A 6000-nucleotide genomic window follows, 5' to 3' on the forward strand; every position below is an offset into this window, starting at 1 on the left:
AATCAATTCTTTCTTCTCCCCCTCTCTCTCCTATGTATTTCTAATTTATGCAAAATGGGTGATTCTTTACTAAAATGGCTTTTAATGACGTGCTCAAAACGGTTTTTCAAAACGTGAAAGAAAAGGTTTCAAATGAATTTCAAACTTAAAGAAATATGCGATTAGTCCGTTATCGCCTAACACGCTGAGTAGGAGGCCGGTGGTTCATAACCGGGCGATGTCGGGGTGCCTAGTAGCCTTTCTCCGGAAAGGAGCTAGCCTTCTCCGCTCGTACCTAAGTTTCCCGAACCCTCACCGGTCTCCCGCAAGGGATCGGTGTTCATTTTCCCATTCGTGGGTGGCGACTCTTCCATACTCCAGGCTCCGGTCCTGCCAAGCAGCTTGATTCCACGATTGGTTGCTTTCGGCGCCAATCACCGCTTACGTCGCCATGAGGTGTCCATCCCCCGATCCGCCCGGGTGAGGCCGTTCGGCACCTTGTCTAACAAGTGGCGACTCTGCTAGGGAAGCGAGAAATTTGATTCCGGAAGGCGTGTATTAAGCCCTTAACGGGGACGGGTCGTATTATTTCTTTTCGTATGCATTCATACGCATTATTGCAAACCTTTTGGGTAATTTCCACGAAACCTCTAGCGAGAGTCCATTCGTCGCTCGAAAGAGGCTAGTGTAAGTTCCCCCTTACAGTAAGACGCCAAAAGGTCCCCATCCATTCGTTAGGGGCGAATTTGTGTGGTCCTGTGAGGTCCCACGATCAGCCGTGTCAGCATATAGTAGCCTTAGAAGTTGCCATAGGATTACCCGTTACTATTTTTGATGTGATAAATGAATCAGTTTGTGTTTTCAAATTGCTATGATACGTGTCTAATCCTAAAATATGTAAAGGAAATGAAGCGATGCGTTAATATAGACTCTTAAATCGATATACAAACTACCCCAAAACACCGAAACAATACGAACTAAAGACGACTTAGTCATCTCGTATAAATGGACTTGTGCGACCCGCCTGGTCCCTTTCCGTGTCCCGAATAAGGCACATGTTCAGGAAATACGTTATGACGTAAGCACGTATTAGTACGAATCGTTTTGATATTAAGGATAGTTATATCTCGATTCAAAAGATTATATTAACAATAGCCATTATTCACATTCTTTAAATACGTTGGGATAAAACGAGATTATGACGAAACGAAAATGAAGAACATTTCTGTTTTGAACGACCCCGTTGTAACGTAAAGAGTTTCACAAACGTGGCCCGTCCCTTCCGAATAAAAGATGAGCTCTTACGTTACGCCTTGTGTTGTTCTTAAGAGAAATGGACGTGTCCGCAAAAGTGACTAAGAAAAACAAAAAATAAACAAACGACCAAAGTCATTCTATATCTACGATATATATCCATCCCGAGGGTAGTTAAAGAAAATGAACCAATGCCGTTAAATACGTGCCTCGAGCCGGTATGTATGCCGTTTAAAATCATAAAGCCGAATTAAGCTAAACTGCATAATTGTGCCATATGGACGAGACTGTGGGTTTGACTAATGGCTCGATCATTTCGACCGTTACTAAAACTACAAGAAGTATGGCCCGATCTGCGTGTTTGCTCGACTCGTGCCTAAATAAAAAAAGGACGGTAATATCCCTGCTTCGAATAAGCATGCGATTCAACGAAACGTTGATTTTCTATAACCACGTTAGGGTGATATATCCCGTAGATAGGAAGAAATAAAGAGTTGTTGCTAGCCAAAAGATTACCATGCGCTCAAATAAGACTCGCCGTCTTTTCACGTAGCAAAAACGAGCAAACGGATTCTTAACGCTAAAAACAAACACGTTACGCGATGAGTCCGTTCCTTAAAAGTGCTTTCATCACTAAATAAACACGTGGTTACGTCTCTCGATAGATCCAAAAAGATCCCGTTGTAATCCAAAAATCGAGACACGAACCCACGCGAATAAAAGGGAACGAGTCATTGTCAATAACGAACGATTGAACCAGAAGAATAACTCGTACCACGTCTAAATCTGAGATACGCTCAAAAGGGAATCAAAACCCGAACTAATGCATCTCGCGAAATGACAAAAGACGAGTTATTCGAAGGAATAATCCATTTGGTCGATATCTTAGTCACTGGATGTGGATACGTCAAAACGAACTGTATTGTCTGATGGATGATTTACTTTTTCCGCAATAATCGACGGCATCACGCGTCCCTTGGACCGCAATGTGAGCCCCAAACCAAAATCCTAGGAAAGAGACTTGAACCATCGAGTGTGTGGAGGAATAAGGGTGGAAGAGAGATGTTGTGATACGTGTAATTAGACTGACGTTTGTTCTTCTTATCTTATATATCCGTAAATAAATAAACGCACACACCACGAATCATGCATATAAAATCATGCATACATACTAATGGATGCCGTTCACACGGACTTTATCATTAAGCGGTTGTGGTTTTGCGAGAGTAACCGGCTAGTCAGGCAGTTTGATCAGTTACAGATTGATAGTTCCGAATCGGCAGTTGTGGCTTCTGAATCGTCTTCGTCCGAGTATACTCAGTCTTCTGCCAGTATGTGTGCGACCGACGAAAAAGTGGCCGAATTAGAAAATTCTATGAACAACATTAATGATCAGTTGACCGCAATTTTGGCCCATCTAGCTGAGCTGGCATTGAAGGATAACAAGAGTGGTAGTAAGCGCGCTGAAAATGAAGTGAACACTGGTCCCCGCTTCGGGAACGAGGATGACTATCAGGATTATATCCAGAAACAGCTTGAGAAAGAGAAGGCTAAGGAAGAGAAGTGGAAGCAGCACATCACTCAGGAGGTGCAGGATCTGCGTGGGGGAAGCTCCAGAAGTCAGGACTTTTATAATTTGAAGAATTGTTTGTCGGCAACTGCTTTGCCTTTGAAATTTCGGCTCCCTGACATGAAGAAGTTTGATGGAACGGGGGATCCTACTGCCCACATGAATCAGTATGTTGCAGTAATGAAACACACGATCCTGATGGAAGATCAAGTCCTGGGACTGTTTAATACCTATCTGGAGGGAGCTGCCCTCGTGTGGTTTCACGCGTTGCCGTTGGTGACGAAGAGAGATTGGAAAGAGTTGGCGAAATCATTTATCGCTCAGTATAGTTTCAACACTATGCTTGAGGTTACTCTAAAGGAGCTGGAAAGCACTAAGCAACAAACTGGTGAGTCTTTTTCCCATTTTGTGAGGAGGTGGAGAGCCAAGGCGGCGGTTATGAAGCAAAAGCCGCTTGAGCAGGATCAGATCCGAATGGTAATTGGCAACACGTTGCCATATATTAAGAATGAGCTGCGGTATATGCCTTTTACCGATTTTAATCAGATGTATAGCTTCGCCTTGACAGTCGAGGGGGACAGAGAGCCGAAGAAAGCTTATACCAAGTGGACAAAGTCTGGATATAGTGCCGGAGGGCCAAACGCGAATACAGAATCGGCCGCAGTGAAAGTGCTTGATCTTAATGCTATCGAGAAGAGGCAGTTTGCCAAATTTGATCAAACCTATGCATAAGTTTTCGAACGGTTGCAGAAGAAGGGATTGTTGAAAGCCCTCACTCCTTATAACAAAGCATCGCCTACTCCGCAAATGCAAGCTAGGGGATACTGCGAGTTCCACAGTAATTATGGGCACACTATTGAGAACTGCGAGAGACTGAAACACGAGATTCAGGATTTGATTGAGGAAAAGAAGATAGCTGATCCTTCATCAGCGAACCCTTCCACTAGGCGTAATCCATTGCCTAACCATAGGGTGAGCATGATCGGGTCTGGGCTCGGAGCAAGTTTAGTCATGGAATCCTTCGGGGAAAATGAAGAGGAGTTGTTGGACTCCGATGAGAAGAGTAATGTTGGAAATGGTTTATATGTGTCCTTCCTTGGCAAGGAGCAAGAGGGTGAACCGATGGATGAGGGGTTAAACGGCGGAGCACCGTATGATGAAGATAGTGCTGAAGAGACCAGGGAAGGGTCGTCTCGAACTATTGTGCCAGAATTGAGTCTATTCAGTGGAGGAGAGAATCCTGATGTGCACTTGCGTGAGTATATGCATGATATGTTTGTTGAATCCTTTGGGGTGGATGAGATTGCTCAGTGGTTCCACCATTCGCTAATAGGCGAGCCTTTGGGATGGTTCCACTCATTGCCTGACTCCTGCAAGCATGATTGGGAACAGTTGTCCGATTTATTCCTAGAGAAGTACAAGAAAGCTAAGGATAGGACCGCAGAGTGTTGTGCGCTGCAAATTGGGCCTATTAAGCGTCCGTTGCGAACTGTCAGTAAGTATAACGGCAACAAGGATCTGATGGAACACCTTCACTTCTACTTGTCGGCCATGGGGCCTTTGGGTTTTAACGAAAAAGAGATCACCAGTCTGTTTTACAATTCACTGATGGGGGAGCCGCTGATGTGGTATATGTCTCTCCCGATGCGTATCAAGTGCGATTGGGCCGCAATGACCAAGAGGTTCATTAAGGAATATACAGTATGGATGCTTGCGGAGCAAACACTGGACTCACCCTCTTATGAAACACCTGAGGCGGTGTTGGCAATGCCTAAGTATAGCGGATACCGGGATCCCGCTGAACACGCAAAGTTATTCCGCAACCATATGTATGACGCTGGGTTCCCTCAATGCGAGTTACATGAACACTTCCCGGAAACTCTCATGGGAGAAGCCTTGTTGTGGCACCAAGGCCTATCAGAGGAAGAAATGGGTCATTGGATACCCCTTCGGGATGCGTTTGTGTCGAGGTATGAGATGTATGTTCCATGGACGGGATCCCTGGAAGATCTAGATAGGATCAGACAATTCCCAGAGGAACCGTTTGTGGATTACGCTAGGAGGTGGAGGTATCGCTACGAGTAGTGTCATGAAACGATGAGTGATAAGGTGCAGCTCATGTGCATACAGAGAGGCGCTATTCCGATGGCGGCAAGAAGGATGAGCAGAGTGTCCCTCAGGAATTATGAGGAGTTGATAGGCTGGGCCATGTATGGATCGACGGATCCCTTTTATTTGAACTCAAACGTCCCTCACGTAATGGATCTGATGGTTGTGGACATTTGGGAAAGTTCCTCGGAGGAGGAGGATCCCGATCAGAGAATTCCTATTAATATTTGGGATGAATATGATGACGAGCCGGAGATTGCCGTTATGACAAGATCAGGTCGAGTGGCCGAGGGGAAGGCACCAATGGTGGAAATTGAGGCGGGAGAAGGATCGGCTCCCAAGCCCGATGATCAAGTCCTCGAGCAGTTGAAGAAAACACAAGCTAAGTCTACTGTGTGGGAGGTCTTGTGCCATTCTAAGTACCACCGCAAGAATTTGATGAAAGAGTTGCATAATTTGGTCATCTCTACCGATACTGAGCCGACGATACTAGTAGGGGCAATCATGGCCCGAAAGAGAACTGAAATCACCTTCACCGATGAAGATCTCCCAGAAGAGGGGAAGGCTCACAACAAGCCTTTATACATCCGAGCTGAAATTAATGGGAAGAAAACCAGCTGTGTAATGGTTGATGATGGGTCAGCCATTAATGTTTGCCCGCTGAAACTCTTGTCCAAATTGGGAGTAGAAAGAGGAGATATGACTACCTCGGAAACCGTGATCAGGGCTTATGATGATAGCCGTAGGCACATCGAAGGAGTCTTTAAGGCCAAGCTGAAGGTAGGGCCGCATGAGGAAGAAACTGAGTTCACTGTGCTGGATATACCAGTGACCTTTGCTGTGTTGTTGGGACGCCCATGGTTCCATAAGCTAGGAGGTGTGCCCTCCACGCTCCACCAAATGATCAAATTCCCCTTCGGGGAGGAGATAGTGACGATTAGAGCTGAGAAGTTGAGTTCAGTGGCTGCATTGGGAATTGAGCCTCAGCTTTTCTCCGGATTCCAGGTTTTCGGGATCTACGAGTCTAGCATGACCACCGATGTGGTGAAGATGATGAAAGGGAGTTTCATCCCCAGCATGGGCTTGGG

Source organism: Euphorbia lathyris, chromosome 2, assembly GCF_963576675.1.
Source record: "Euphorbia lathyris chromosome 2, ddEupLath1.1, whole genome shotgun sequence".
Lineage (NCBI taxonomy): Eukaryota > Viridiplantae > Streptophyta > Magnoliopsida > Malpighiales > Euphorbiaceae > Euphorbia > Euphorbia lathyris.